This window comes from Somniosus microcephalus, chromosome 8, assembly GCF_052327205.1.
Source record: "Somniosus microcephalus isolate GS21.2 chromosome 8, FLI_Smic_1.0, whole genome shotgun sequence".
NCBI lineage: Eukaryota > Metazoa > Chordata > Chondrichthyes > Squaliformes > Somniosidae > Somniosus > Somniosus microcephalus.
In genome coordinates, this window is record NC_140994.1 from 55,637,134 (window position 1) to 55,652,308 (window position 15,175).

The 15,175-nt window shown below is 47.1% G+C and overlaps 1 protein-coding gene across 2 annotated transcripts in view; it reads right to left on the bottom strand.

Moving 5' to 3' along the window:
• cfap46 (cilia and flagella associated protein 46) overlaps positions 1-15,175 on the bottom strand; it is a 575,305-nt gene that overhangs the window by 12,645 nt on the left and 547,485 nt on the right. The window lies entirely within an intron of this gene.

A 15,175-nucleotide genomic window follows, 5' to 3' on the forward strand; every position in this document is an offset into this window, starting at 1 on the left:
TGAATACCTGGGCACGCTGGGCACGCTAAAGGGGCAGAGACTCACGTTGCTCGGTCTCCAGCCCTTTTTCCGAGGACTGATATATAAAACAATGAAAAATGGAACTAAATGATAAAGTATTAGGATAGTAATACGTCTGGTAAGGATTTTAAGAATAAGCATATAGAACTTAACCATATATATGTGTGTGTATATATATTAGTATATGAATATATTTTTATGGATTATAAATTCTGTAATCAACATGGTTTCTTAAATATTTTTTCATAACACATCTATGTTTGATATAATAAAGACAATTAAGCATTAGAAGTACTTAAAGCATTCAAAGTAACACCTGGCCTTGGAAAAAGACATCCTTGGTATTCATGTCTACATTTAAGAAGATAAATATAGTCCAATGTAATGGCGAATGATTTAATATGCCTTTTGCCTTATCGCACAATGCCAGGAGTATCTTGTACATATTAATGCAGCTGGCCTCAAAACGTCATCCATGGAATGAAGGTAATGCTGTTCCTACTCCCAAATGTGTCTTTAATGTTGCTCTTTTCACTGAAATAGCTAAAATTGATAAAGGCTTCTTGCCTTAGCAAATCTCCATAATTATCATAAGTAAAACCATCCCAGTGGTTTCCCAGAACACGCAGGAAGAAACCCATGATATTTTTTAAATCTATGGAAGCAGTAGTTGACATCAAATGTGTTGGATTACTCAGACAAATAGTTAAACCTCTCCTGAATGAAGCTTAAGGGAAGAATAACACTTGGATAAAAAAACATGCTGCCCATATCCACTGGAAACCCATCGACCGCCATTTAACTTGGAAGTTGACTCAGGTGGCAAACGCATCTGCCGTAAGCAAGCAGGCGGCTTACTTTTAAATGCAAATCGGAGTCCTGCGATATTATTAGGACGCCAACACGATTTTAACTGGGCGAGTCAGAAGTCCCGCCCAGCAGCAAACCTGCTGAGTAAAACCTAGCAGATTTGGGTTCAGAAAACTGACCGACTTTACTGGAAGCCATATTTAATGAGGCTCTCAGCTCATTAGGATCCATGTGCTGCAGTGATTAGTGGATTTCCAAGACAGTTCGGAACTTAGAATTTGCTTCTTTCTGGTTTTTTTCCAGTTGCCAAGGATACTAAGTGAGAAAAAAGTGCTGCTAATGGCTGCTGTGAAGGTAGCAAGAAAGGGGTGATTAAGTATTTTTTATGAGAATGAGCGCTGGTATAGTGTGCCCTTGTGCTTGGTGGTGATGGATGCGATGGAGGAGAGGGAGTGTTTAAATTGCTGGGGGAGGGGAGATTGGACCTTTGCCATGTGTTATTGAGGGAGATGGAGAAACGAATTGTACTCAGGCTTGCTATTCTCGAGGTAAGTGAAGCACTACCTACGGTGCATCCAGATCCTAGGGGTGATGCCCCTGTAGCTGACAATCTCTCTCCACACCTGGTGCTCATCGTCTTTCAAATTCCCCTCCTACTGGCTGGAAAGAGAACTGCCCTCCTCGCCCTGACCTCTTCTAAGAGGACCTCCAGGGAGGCTTCAGAGAACCTTGGGGATTGCCTGCGACTCATATTTCAGGTGTTTCTTCCTCCACCGCTCCAACAACAAAATCAGCCAAAAGAGAATGCAAACTCGCTTTAAGACATACATTCCCGATTTAAATAGGCCTCTGCAGGTTAGCTGGAAATTGCACCCCGAAAGTGGGCAGTTTTCCTGTTGCGTTAGTGAATCCGGTGAGAAACCCGCCAGTCAAATTAAATTGCTGCCCTGGATTTAAAATAGCTAATGTCTCAAATATTCTGATGTGCATGAGTTTCACACTCACCTCATGACCCACCTGCTCAAAACCCTTCTCAGAGTTAAAATTGAGACCATAAGCCTCTAACTTTCTGGATCACACTTACGCAGAAATTACGCCAATTCCTGCACTGATCTTGCTGATGTGAACCTGTGCTGAAATTTTCTGCGGAGCTTATTTGGCTACATCAGAACGTAAAAGCCAGTATAAAACCAGTCCAAATGCAGCACGACCAATAGGGGCAAATAACAAGTGGGCTACTGTCTTCTGCCATAGTGCCTCACTCTCAGAGCATATCAGGTGACTTTGCCTGTGCTGCATCTAAATTTTTGGGTGTAATTCTACGCCAGAGCATTATTTGTGAAAATCCAGGAAACTTTGATGAGCTGGTCTTTTGCATGGGGGAGGAGCTATGTAAATGAGTAGCAGAAGGTTTTGGCGGACGTATCTCAGGAGTGGCGCAAACGATTGAGAAAAGTTGCACGCAGTGATGTTTCAGCGTAAAAGTAGCATAAATTAGTTAAGTGTGAATTTCCTCAGAAAAAAACGGCACAATGCCGCTCTTATGCCATAGTCACCAAAACTTTTCAGGAAATACCAAATCCACCGAAGTTACATTCGTTATGTTAGATGCAAGTATTCAAACTTAACACAACTAAAGGTGAAGCTTTTAGGGTAAAATCGATTTCCGAATACATCGTGAGATCTTTCAGTTATTGGTCTGTCATAATGCTCCTGGTGCTATTTTTCTTTAGTTCTTTTCCAATGTGTGTGGAAGGGAGCAGGAAGTTGCTAAGTGAGTGGGCAAAACTATGGCAGATGCAATTCAATGTAGGGGACTTTGGATCCAAGAAGCACAAATTAGAATACGTTCTTTATGATCTGATACTAGGAGTTGTGGAGGAGCAATGGGATTTAGATGGCCAAATACACAAATCACTAAAAGCTAGTGGATTGGAATTCAAAAGTGAGGAAGTGATGCTTCAGTTGTACATAGCCTTGGTCAGACCCCATCTGGAGTACTTCTGGTTCCCAACCCGAATGGGTGATTGGTCTTCCGAGCGCTGCAGCTGACAACTTGGGAGAAATGGTCCTTGTATACCCGGTTTGTGCATGCGCAGTACACTGGTTGACATGGCCAGTCTGAGCCCTGCTGGTCTTCCCGCTATTCGGAAGCACTGCTTCATTGCTGGTTGTGAGGATGACAGCATCGGGTCCAACTAAAATCGCCTGGAAATTCCATGAGCCCTGAGAGGGCAACTGGGGGAGAAAGACAGAGAAACACAAACTGGAGGGAGGGAGAGAAAAACACAAACTGGAGGGAGGGAGAGTTCACGTCAGCCTGTGATCTGCACTGTTGTATAATGGCCCGGAATTTGCGGTCAGCGGCGAAGTAACGGCGCTCGCCGCTGACCTCAAAGAAAGCTGCCTACAAAGATCTAACAATCACTGTGGTGTGAATTTCAGCTCTCCTGACCTTAGTTTGAATCTGGCGCCAAATTAAGCGAATCTCCAGCGTCCAGCAACAGTGATGCCATCAAGCAGGCTAAGTAGCGAATTACATTGAAGAATTCACAGACAGCAAACCAGGGAGTCAAATGCACAGATTATAAATTTACTTTTTATAAATTTTACTGAGAGCAAAATAAAAACTGGGACATACACATAGGATTAAGGTAGAAGCTGAACTATCAAACAAACTTTAAAAAAAATTATTGTATTAAAAGCCATGTACTTATCATATTAAGGAAACATTTGACATTTGATAAATATAAAATTAGTTTTTCAGGGCCAGAACGGTTGTTCAGCAGTCAATATGCTGTTATAAATCCAGTTACACCTCTTCTTTCACCAATGCTTAACTATTTTGCGGGGGGGGGGTGCGGAATTAACAGCGATATTTCACATAATGGGGAAGTTCTCATCAGGAACTGTGATTTGAATTGATTGCCGACTCTGGGAAGTTCCACAATGCAACCTGTGGAGGAGCAGAGAATGATTGACAGCAACTTCTAGATTTCCACGTTCAACTGCGTACTGTAGGGGGTGGCGGGTGGCGCGTGCGCCCAGTCAGTTATGCCCCTGACTGTCTGTGAGCGGTTCGAATCGCTCCCACGCCCCTGGGTTCTAGACACCGGACTTAGGTACAGGCGGCGATACAGAAAACTCGAGTAGACAGGTGGTTTGGTGTAAGAAAACCAAGATTTTATTAAAACAGGAACGAAAACACAGTCTTATGAGAAAAGTTACTGGTAGAGAAACAATTACGGGCATATAACACTATAACTATATACTCATATACAGGGAATGGGGAACACACGGCACATCGGGGGAAATACAACTACGTTAACAATCCCCTTATCCTTATCCCACCCCTATACCTAACTAGATTAAGCTATGAGGGGTCAGAATTCATGCTCACCAATCCAAAACAAGGCCAGCTGTTTTAACGGATGCGGGTTTTGAGGTTTGGTCTTTTGTCCTTCTAGGTACCCCGTCGTCACGTGGTCTCAGGGCGCGTTGCTGGAGCTGCTGCTGCAACACACCTTTCTTCTCCTCAGCTACCGTCGTCGTCTCGTCGCGATGGGTTTTCTTCTTCTTCTCCCTCGGGCAGTCATCGGCGGTAACGTTGTGTCAATGGGGCAGTCAGCAGTCTTTACTGCTTAGATTTTGCTACCCAAGCATCAAATGCCAGTATATTCATTGGGACATGGACACCTGCGTTTTTCGCAGTGTTCAACAAGAGTCTTGCCTCACTGTCCTCAGATACTTTCTTCCCCGAGCATCAGCTTATAACTCGGCGCTCGGTCTTAATTAATACGCCTTCTGCTGCCCTTCTCTGCTCTTTGTCGGGTCTACCTTACTCTTCGTCTCGATTCGTCTCGCCTCGTTGGGCTACTATACAAGTCCTGGGCTACCTGCTCAGTTTCGTCTTGCCCCTTTTTGCGGCCTGGGTGTCCTGGATGACTATGGACTCGGGTCTCGTTCCCTTCCCCTGCTGTTGGTATGGTTGTCCTTGACTGCTGAAATCTTATTGCGGGGAGCGAGGAGAGACCCGCCATGAGGCCAGGGCTCGAGTGCGAGCGGCAGCAGCCCAAGACCAGATGAGAGGTCAGAGTCAGGAGAAGAGAACAAGAGAGCTAGATTGCTACTAAGGGCCTACAGTTATACTCCTTTCGAATGGCCCTTATCTGCGCGCCAAATCAGGTTAGTCCATTTTGTTTCAATTTTGGCGGGCTGTTTTAAATGATTACACCAATCTAGAATAACTGTTTTTAGATGGCCGTTTATCGCACCTAATGGCCTGGTGTCCGAGTTGTATTGTCATTAATGCATTTTAATCGGCCTGTTCAGCCTCGATGGCTTCCTTAAGCTGTTTCCGATTATTTATGTGGACAAACTAATGGCCTCATGCTTAGGCCTAACTGGGTTGATCTGTTCCAATTTGATGAAAATGCATATTCAAATATTTGCTTAGCTGTCTGGCCCTTCAAACACAAAAGTCCTTTTCACAGAAATACATTTTAAGTTTTGATTTCCCAAAGCTGCTTGTTCTGAGCTGCAGAGTCCAAGATTTTAAAATCTTACAGGCTTTTGGTCACAAGGTGCGGACGGCATCTTTGGGTACCCTTTTTAAATTGTCCATAGGGTCCCTTTTATTAATAACCTTGGGAGAATTTGGAAATTTTTCGAATCCTACAGTACGCGTTGACTCCAGAAGTTGCTGTCTCTTTCACCGCAAGATCCAGGTCAATTTGTCTTGTTCTGGGAGTCAGGCAGCTTTGGTGCTTCTTTCTGAGGACTGAGCCTCAATTCCCTGAAGTTGGGAGTCAGTGAATTGATTTAGGTTTGGTTTGGTTTTATTTATTATTTTTATAACTTTCTGTGTATTGTAAAAAGTCATTTAATTGTATGAAAACTTTAGTTAGAAGTTAATTATATCGATGTTTTTGTTGAACCAGTGTTATTTATTTGGTGTTTCTCATTGCAGTCGATACTGTTGAAACGTCACAGAAGTAGTTTTTATTGAAACATTACTTATCCTTAAATTTTTCTATTCTTTTGTGTTCCTTCTTTGATTTATAAATTATGTTACTCATCTCACTATAAAACAAAGTCAAATATTTTGATCGGGACGTTGTGATACTGTCACTCAACTAAGGTAAATGCAATAACATTTTCAAACTGGACAAATGTCACGTGATTACATCATGCGATTAAGCATCATGAGCGGTGTTGCGTGATTGCCATGTGATCAAATGTTACATGATCAAATCTCCAGGAATACGTCAAACCATAGTTGGCAACCCTAGGAGTGCTGCGTTCAGTTTTGGGCACCGAACCTCAGGAGAGATATAGGGGTCTTGGAGGGGGTACACAGCAGATTGGCCAGAATGATACTGGGGCTTAAAGGGTTAAATTATGAGGATAGGTTGCATAGATGTGGCTTGTATTCGCTTAAGTTAGATGGTTGAGAGTGATCTAATTGATGTGCCTCAATAATTCCGAGACTCGAAGTTAGCAGAACAAAAACAAGGCTTTTATTAACTTAGAACGTAACACGTAAGAGAGAGAGATGTCTTCCTTCTGGAGACTGAGGCCAGACTGAACTAGCTTACAAACGGGGCCAGGTATGGGCGGAGCCCTACACACAGCACATTCCAGCACATTCCAGTATACAATACAGCACATTCCAGTACACAATACAATGAGGTCTGGGGGAAGGGAAATGACACTGAAACCGATCTCAGTCACAGGCAGTGGTGAATGGAATATTTCATCACACTAATCAAGGTATTTAAAATTATAAGAGGATTTGATAAAGCAGATATAGAGAAACTATTTCCTTTAGTGTGGGATTATAGAACAAGCAAACATAATCTTAAAATTAGAGCTAGCACGTTTAGGGGTGAAATCAGGAAGCACTTTCTCACAAAGGGTAGTGGAAAACTGGAAGTCACTCCATCAAAAGGTTTTGGATGCTGGGTCCCTTGACATTTTCAAGACTGAGAATGATAGATTTTTGTTAGGTAAGGGTATCAAGTGAAATGAAACAAAGGTGGATAAATGGTTGATGTACAGATCACCCATGATCTAATTGAATGGCGGAACAGGCTCAATGCTCTGAATAACCTACTCCTGAATCTATGTAATGGTAGAGGCCAACAAGATAGAACCCATCTTTCCACTCAGTGCATGTGCTCCTTAATTCAAATACATTTGTGTGTCTTGATTCTTGAATTGGGAAGAAAACTAGTCTCGCCAATTAACTGAAGTTCCGCATTCCTAGAGCCATTCTAGTAAATCTCCTCTGCACCCTCTCGAAGGTCTTGACACCATTCCCAAAGGGTGATGCCCAGAATTGGACACAATACTCCAGGTGAGGCCTAATCAGTGATTTATAAAGCTTTAGCATAACTTGCTTGCTTTTGTACTCTATGCCTCTATTTATAAAGCCAAGGATCCCATTTTTTTTTTCCAACAGCCTTCTCAACTTGTCCTGCTATCTTCAAAGATTTATGTACGTACACCCCATGATCTCTATGTTCCTGGACCTCCTCTAAAATTGTACCATTTAGTTTATATTGTCTCTCCTCAGTCTTCCTACCAAAATATATCACTTCACACTTCTCTGCGTCCAATTGCATCTGCCATGTGTCTGCCCATTTCACCAGTCTGTCTATGTCTATCCTCCTCACAGTTTACTACATTTCCAAGTTTTGTGTCATCTGCAAACTTTGAAATTATACCCTGTATACTCAATTCCAGGTCATTAATATATATATCAAAAAGAGCAGTAGTCTTAATACTGACCCCTGGGGGACACCACTGTATACTTCCCTCCAGTCTGTAAAACAACCATTCACCACTACTCTCTGCTTTCTGTCTCTTAGCCAATTTTGTATCCATACTGCCTCTGTCCCTTTAATTCCATGGGCTGCAATTTTGCCAACACGTCTATTGTGGTATTTTATCAAACCCCTTGTTCTGGACATTATGTGACATTCTGGACATTTTTACATGCAGTAGCACCCTCTGGTGGTGGTTATTGTGTTAGCAGTGTGTTTGGATGAAACAGAGGTCATATGACCTTTGTTCCTTTCTTCCTGTGTGAGGTCATTTGACCTTTGCTCCTTTCTTCCTGTGAGAGGTCATTTGACCTTCGTACCTTTCTTCCTGTGTAACACAGGAAGTAGAATTCCAGGAAGAACCTGGCAGTAATGGAGGATTCCATAAGGGTTTCAGAATCCAATGGAATCTGATTTCATATGTTAGGCCAAGCGCAATATCTGTGAGTATCTTTGTTTCATAGCATAATAGCAACGTTGTCAGAGTAGTATTTTGATAACACTATGTTTATAAAAGGTTAATATTTGATAGTTATAGAAGTTAGTCCAAATGTTAGTTAGTTATACAATTAGTCTATTCTACTGTTGTAAATATGTTTATATCTTATGTAATATCGAATGTATAGTACTCAGTTATGTACAAAACATACTTTGTCTTTGTTTACAGTTTCACAAATTTGTTCAAGTAAAGCTTCAAAACAGCAAACGGCTTCATGAAGAATTATTTTTGAATAAGTGTTTAACTTGCTGGATAACTAGATAGGAGCACGTCTAGCGCGGCCAGTACAGTGAAAAGATATTAGTGAAAAGATATCAGTGAAAAGATAGCAATACAGCTAGCTGTGAATAGCGGAGCAGGAGGAACCCAGAGTAAGCCTTAACCTCGTAGAGCACATCTACCTCACATCAACATGTCAGAAGATAATGACGAAAATGCTTTGCAGCAAGTAGAAGACCTTAAACAGGCAGACGAAACTGTAGAACGTGACAATCGGTCTATAAGCTCCGGTTACTACAGATCGCAAGTTGGTTCACGGTCATCGGGTGGTTCTAGAGTAAGCATAGCCATCGCCAAAGCACGGGCTAAGCTAGTAGCAGCTCAAGCCAGAGCCGCGCATGCGGACAGTGAAATAGAAATAAAAGTAAGACAGGCCCGTCTCCAAGCTGAATCACAAGCGGAACAGGCCCGACACCAAGCTGACCTGGCCCGTCACCAGGTTGAACGACAAGCTGAACAGGCCCGACACCAAGCCACATTAGACGCTCTGCAGCAACAAAAAGAGATAGATGCTGCATTAGCCGAGACACAAGTATTCGAGGCAATTCTGGAGGGAGCTGTTCCCGAGACAGCTTACAAACCTTTAATTCCCGTTCTGTGGCAGAGTCCACGACAGCGCACCATAGATTACGTGAGCGACCATGCCGACATACAGTTTACAGGAGAAAGGGATGGAGGCCCGCACATCTCTACAGACGCAAGCACTTCGTATAACATGCCACAAGTTGCCAACCAAGGTCAAAGCAGACGGCGTGCCTCAAGCCGCAGAGTCTCCCCCAGCAGAAAGGAAGACACGGTGCAGAGGAATAGGACGCTGAATAGAGAAAGTCAGAGGCAAATCCCCTCTCGGCTCCTTGAGACCCCCAACAGAGCCCCTAGCCAAGGCAACCCTGGCACAGGTCCCAGCACCTGCAACCTCGCCAAATACCTTGCACGCACCCAGCTGGTGACTTCGGGGTTAATTAAGTTTGATGACAGGCTGGAGAATTATCGGGCTTGGAAGTCCTGCTTCCACGATGCCATATCGGGCTTAGACCTGTCAGGAGAAGAGCTCGGCCTCCTTATCAAATGGCTCGGCCCAGAGTCCGCCGGACAGGCCTGCAGGATAAAAGCGGCCAATGTGGGACAGCTGCCAGAGGGGTTGAAGAAGGCTTGGGCGAGGCCGTAAAGAAGCTACGGCTCGCCCGAAGCCATTGAAAGGGCTCTCTTTGACAGGTTGGAGAACTTTCCGAGGTTGACGAGTAAGGAACCCCAGAAGCTCCGCGACCTTGGAGATCTGCTGTCGGAACTCGAAGCCGCAAAGCAGGACGGCTACCTACCCGGTCTATCGTACTTAGACACTTCCAGAGGGGTAAGTCCCATCATTGAGAAGCTTCCATTTAACCTGCAGGAGAAGTGGATAATGTTTGGATCAAAGTTCAAGCTAAAGCACAACGTGGCGTTCCCACCATTCTCTGCGTTCGTTAAATTCATCCATAAGGAAGCCAAAGCCAGGAACGACCCCAGCTTCAACTTCTTCTCCGCCCACCCAGCACTTGCCAGAAGAGACAAGTTCGACAGACATGGAAAGACACCAATATCTGTCCACAAAATGCAAGTGTCCTCAACTGAGCACATAAAGATTCAGAAGAAACCTGAGGATATGAGCAAACAATGCCCTATCCACAACAAGCCCCACCCTTTAAAGAAGTGCAGAGGCTTCAGGGAGATGTCCCTGGAAGATCGGGAACAATATCTTAAAGAGAGCTCTATATGTTTCAAGTGCTGCTCTTCCACGAGCTATCTCGCCAAGAACTACAAGGTAGATGCAAAATGCACAGAATGTGAAAGGGATCGGCACGTTTCAGCACTACACCCAGGCCCAGCTCCTTGGGAGTCAGAGTCGCCTCCTCCCGCTTCAGAGCACGGCGGGGAGAGAGAGGGAGCTGCTGGTCCGGAGATTACATCCAGGTGCACCGAGGTGTGTGGAGAAGGAGTGAGCGCAAGAGCATGCTCCAAGATATGCCTCGTTAGTGTGTACCCTGTAGGACGTCGCACACTAGAGAACAAGCCATCTCAGGTGAGCACACTCGAGACTTCCATCTTGGAGAATGGTCGTCCAAGCTACCTTACCCCATGCAGTAGTCAGATCCACGCGGTGTTTGACTCCAGTGCACCATATCAGGGAGTCTCTCTCAACGACGTACTCCTCACAGGGCCCGATCTTAACAACAGCCTCTTGGGAGTGCTCATGAGATTCAGGAAAGAGCCCGTCGCCATCACTGCCGATATCCAGCACATGTTTCATTGCTTCGTGGTGAGAGAAGACCACAGAGACTTCCTCCGCTTCCTGTGGTATCGGGACAATGACCCCAATAGAGACATTGTGGACTACAGAATGTGTGTCCATATCTTTGGGAATAGCCCATCCCCTGCTGTCGCCATATACGGACTAAGGAGGGCTGTCAAGGAAGAAGACGACGACTTTGGCAGTGATGTGAGAGGGTTCATCGAACGAGAGTTCTATGTCGACGACGCACTGAAGTCATTCCTGACCGAAGCAGAGGCCATCAGTACCCTCAGCCGAGCCCAGGAACTACTTGCACTATCCAACCTCAGGCTGCATAAGATAGCCTCTAACAGACCAGCAGTGATGGAGGCATTCCCCCCTGAAGATCGTGCTAAGGACGTCAAAGACCTAGACCTCTTCACTGATGACCTCCCCCTACAGCGTAGCCTAGGGGTGTCGTGGAACATAGCAACAGACACGTTCACGTTCCAAGTCTTAGATGCCAAGAAACCCTTCACACGAAGAGGAGTGCTCTCTACAGTCAACAGCCTATACGACCCTCTCGGCTTCTTAGCCCCTGTCACCATACAAGGCAGGCTGCTCCTCAGGGAACTCTCCACACGGGCTAAAGAGTGGGATTCACCTCTCCGTGAAGAGATGGAAGCAGAGTGGGACAGATGGAGAGACTCACTCCAAGACTTACAGGAGATCCGAATACCTCGCTGCTATTCGTCTTTCTCTCCCTTAAATGCCCAATTCAAAGAGCTTTGTGTCTTTGCAGACGCATCCGCTAAGGCCATTGCAGGTGTGGCTTATCTGAAGGTCACCACTCAAGATGGACAAAGCAAAATCGGCTTCGTCTTTGACAGAGGCAAGTTGGCGTCCCAGCCAGACCTCAACATACCCAGATTGGAACTGTGTGTAGCAGAACGCAACCTACCTCCTCACAGCAGTCTACTGAAGCTGCATCCTATCTCGACACCGACGGCCCATCTCTGAGGTGGTTCTTCTTTTGTCACCAGAGGACTCCAGTGACAAGTAGAGTTCGGATTATGTGGAGTCGTTAATGACCCCAGGCGGGGAGTGTTCTGGACATTATGTGACATTCTGGACATTTTTACATGCAGTAGCACCCTCTGGTGGTGGTTATTGTGTTAGCAGTGTGTTTGTATGAAACAGAGGTCATTTGACCTTTGTTCCTTTCTTCCTGTGTGAGGTCATTTGACCTTTGTTCCTTTCTTCCTGTGAGAGGTCATTTGACCTTCGTACCTTTCTTCCTGTGTAACACAGGAAGTAGAATTCCAGGAAGAACCTGGCAGTAATGGAGGATTCCATAAGGGTTTCAGAATCCAATGTAATCTGATTTCATATGTTAGGCCAAGCGCAATATCTGTGAGTATCTTTGGCCTAGAAATTGGGTATCGCCTCGCTTGAGGTGTTAGAACTGGCGGAGCGCTAAGTTTATAGCCAGACGAAAGTTACCGCTGCCTGGCGAGATATTGGGTTGCATCGCCCCCAAAGGGGATTGAGGCGCTAATTCAGCCATTGCATGGTGCTCTTAAGGCGCAAAAGTTCAGGCGCTACTCAAAATCGATGCGGACGGGCGCAGCGCAGGTGATCTCAATTACGGGAAACCACGAGACCTCCAGGCGCCGGCCGGCTCTTAAAGGGGTGGGTCAGTCAGCTTGAGCTTCAACACCCAACGCCCTGCAGGCCTCAGATTCGGCGCTCGCCCTTGTCTGGCGGTACAAACTTGTTCAGCATGGAGAAGGTTAGACAGAGAGCAGAGCGCTTCAGCACTGAGGCTCTGGACCACTTGGTGGCTGCAGTTGAATGCCGTCGAGAGGTCCTGTATCCGGATAATGGCAAAAGGCCGAATCAGAAGGCTTACCGATGATCTTGGAGGGAGGTTGCTGTGAGGGTCAACTCCAGTAGCATGGCGACCAGGACCCCTGTTCAGTGCAGGAAGAAATTCAACGACCTCACACGGATCGTTAGGGTGAGTGATGGTTTAGCAATCTTCTGATTCCCTCCATCTGCAGCTGACTTCGGGCACCCTGCTGCAATGATGCCCCAATGGCCATCTGTCAGCATGCACCCATGGCCCTTTCTGGGCACACACATGGACAGATGTCTCAAGGCCTCATGTAAGGGCTCTTGCACCATGGGGGGCATGCGATGATCTCTCAAGGTCATGTAAGGGCTCTTGCACCATGGGGGCCATGCGATGATCTCTCAAGCATCATGTTACAGAACTTCCCCTTCTTTCCCCTGCAGTCCAAGCTGGCGATGATCCGGAAGGAGCAACGTCGAACCGGTGGCGGACCTCCACAAGTGGTCACTCTGACGGATCTGGAGGAGAGAGTGCACCAGATACTTGGAGGACGTCTGTCTGGTCCTGTGACTACTGCATCTGCAGACCCCATTACCAACAGCGAGGGTAAGACTCTCACCTTTCTCACATGTTGCCTTCCACTTGGTCCCCCCGCCAGCATGCATCCTCAGTGTGCAGCCATGTCAGAGCCTTGCCACAATCTGGCATGCCTTTCAGCAAACCTGTCCTTTTGCTAAAGCCACTCTTCCACCTCCCACTTTCAGATGAAGCAGCACCAACTCGGGCTCAACGCGCTGAAGCTGCCAGTGCCAGTGCCACCTGAGGCGAGGACCAGGAGGAATCCGGACCAGCCGTTGCAGAATCCGGGGAGCTGACACATCTACAGACTGGGGATAGTAGTCCCCTGGAGGGGAGGGGGGGGGTGCTCTGAGGATGAACCAGTTGCCGCACCAAGCGGCATGCAGCAACGCACGGGGGATAGGCAAGTTTGGCCACCGTCTCCCCGGAGGGCAAGGCAGGTCGTGGTGACTGCTGCACAGAGTGCAGATGAGGTGCGTCGCCTGGCTGAGATGAGCAAACAGGCCCGGGTCAGACACACGGAGCTGATGGCTGCAGTCGAGATGATGCCTGAGTCAATAGATTCATTGGCTAAGAGTATGTTGGACTTCGGGGCAACAATGGAGAGGACTCTCCAGGGCTTTGAGGCAACAATGGACAGAACTCTGCAGGTGTTTGGGGCAACAATGGACAGGACTATCCAGGGCTTTGGCCCAACAATGGAGAGGACTGTCCACGGCTTTGAGTTGGCTATGGAAAGGACTGTTCAGGGCTTCGGACAATCCCTGGAAAGGTCTGTGCAGGGCTTGTCCGAGGCAGTGGAGCGGTCGGCACCTGGCTTGTCCGAAGCAATGGGAAGAACTGTCCAGGCCTTCTCCGAAGCACTGGCACCTGGCACACAGGTCCTCACTGTTGCCACGCAGTCACTTGCTGGGCTCCTCCACAGCCAGATTGATGCAATGCGATCTCTCACTGTAGCCACCCTCTCTGCATCAGTTAGGATCACCCCGGGCCCTTCCAGTCCCATACAAGGCCAGCAATCAGTGGAGCATGCGATTGTGGCGGATGAGCCGAGCCGCTCCCCTCAGATAGCCAGTGTGTCGTCCGACCATGATGCAGGTGTCCTCTCTCGGCAGGAGACCACTGCACATGCCAGCGCTGGGACACCTGCATTGCAGCTGCCACCACCTGCAGGCCACACTGCTTCCAGCCATGGTCACATCAAGCATCCTGCGTCCGCACCCTCCAAGCCCAGAGGTCGGCCAGGCCGTCCCTCAGGGGCTTCTGAACTTCCAGACAGTCAGCAGGCGTCCCCCCAGCCTTGAGGCCGCCACTGGGGTCCAATTACGTAGGAGCAGCAGGGAGGGAAGGGGCCGGGCGCGAAAGAGAAGTCGTTCTCCCTCAAGGGGCCAGTTGTAGCGGGAGGTGCTGAGACGTTTGTTTGTCCAAATTCAAGGACACCCTCACCTGCTGTTATATTTGCAGAAGGTTTGTTGAGTTTTGCGGCTTTGCCGAACAGTTCACAGTTATTTTGAAAGTTATGGTTTCTGTTGACATTACGTTGTTTAGCTGTAATGAAAGACTTTTGTGCCAATAAACAGAAGTTTCAATGTGGCATGGTGCATGTGACTAGTTTCAGTGATGCTGGCATTCAGAGGCCCTCAAACATCCAAAGTGCGCATGATTTAAGACTCTCATCATTCCGCCACAGGGGTCTCGACACGAGTCCAGATGAGCCTCTGACGTATGGCCCTTCCACTTTCAGCAGCCCTTCCATCTTCCTCCTCCTCCTCCTGCTCTTCTTCCTCCTCCTCCTCCTCATACTCCTCCTGCTCTTCCTCCTCCTCCTCCTCATACTCCTCCTCCTCCTCCGCATGCTCTTCCTCCTCCTCCTCCTCCTCCTCATACTCCTCCCCCTCATACTCCTCCGCCTGCTCTTCCTCCTCCTCCTCCTCCTCATACTCCTCCTCCTCCGCCTGCTCTGCTGGTCGTTGAGGGACAGCTGGAATTGGCTGGGTGCGTTGATTCGCCAAGTTGTGGAGCATGCAGCAGACGACGACGATGTGTGCCACTTGCTG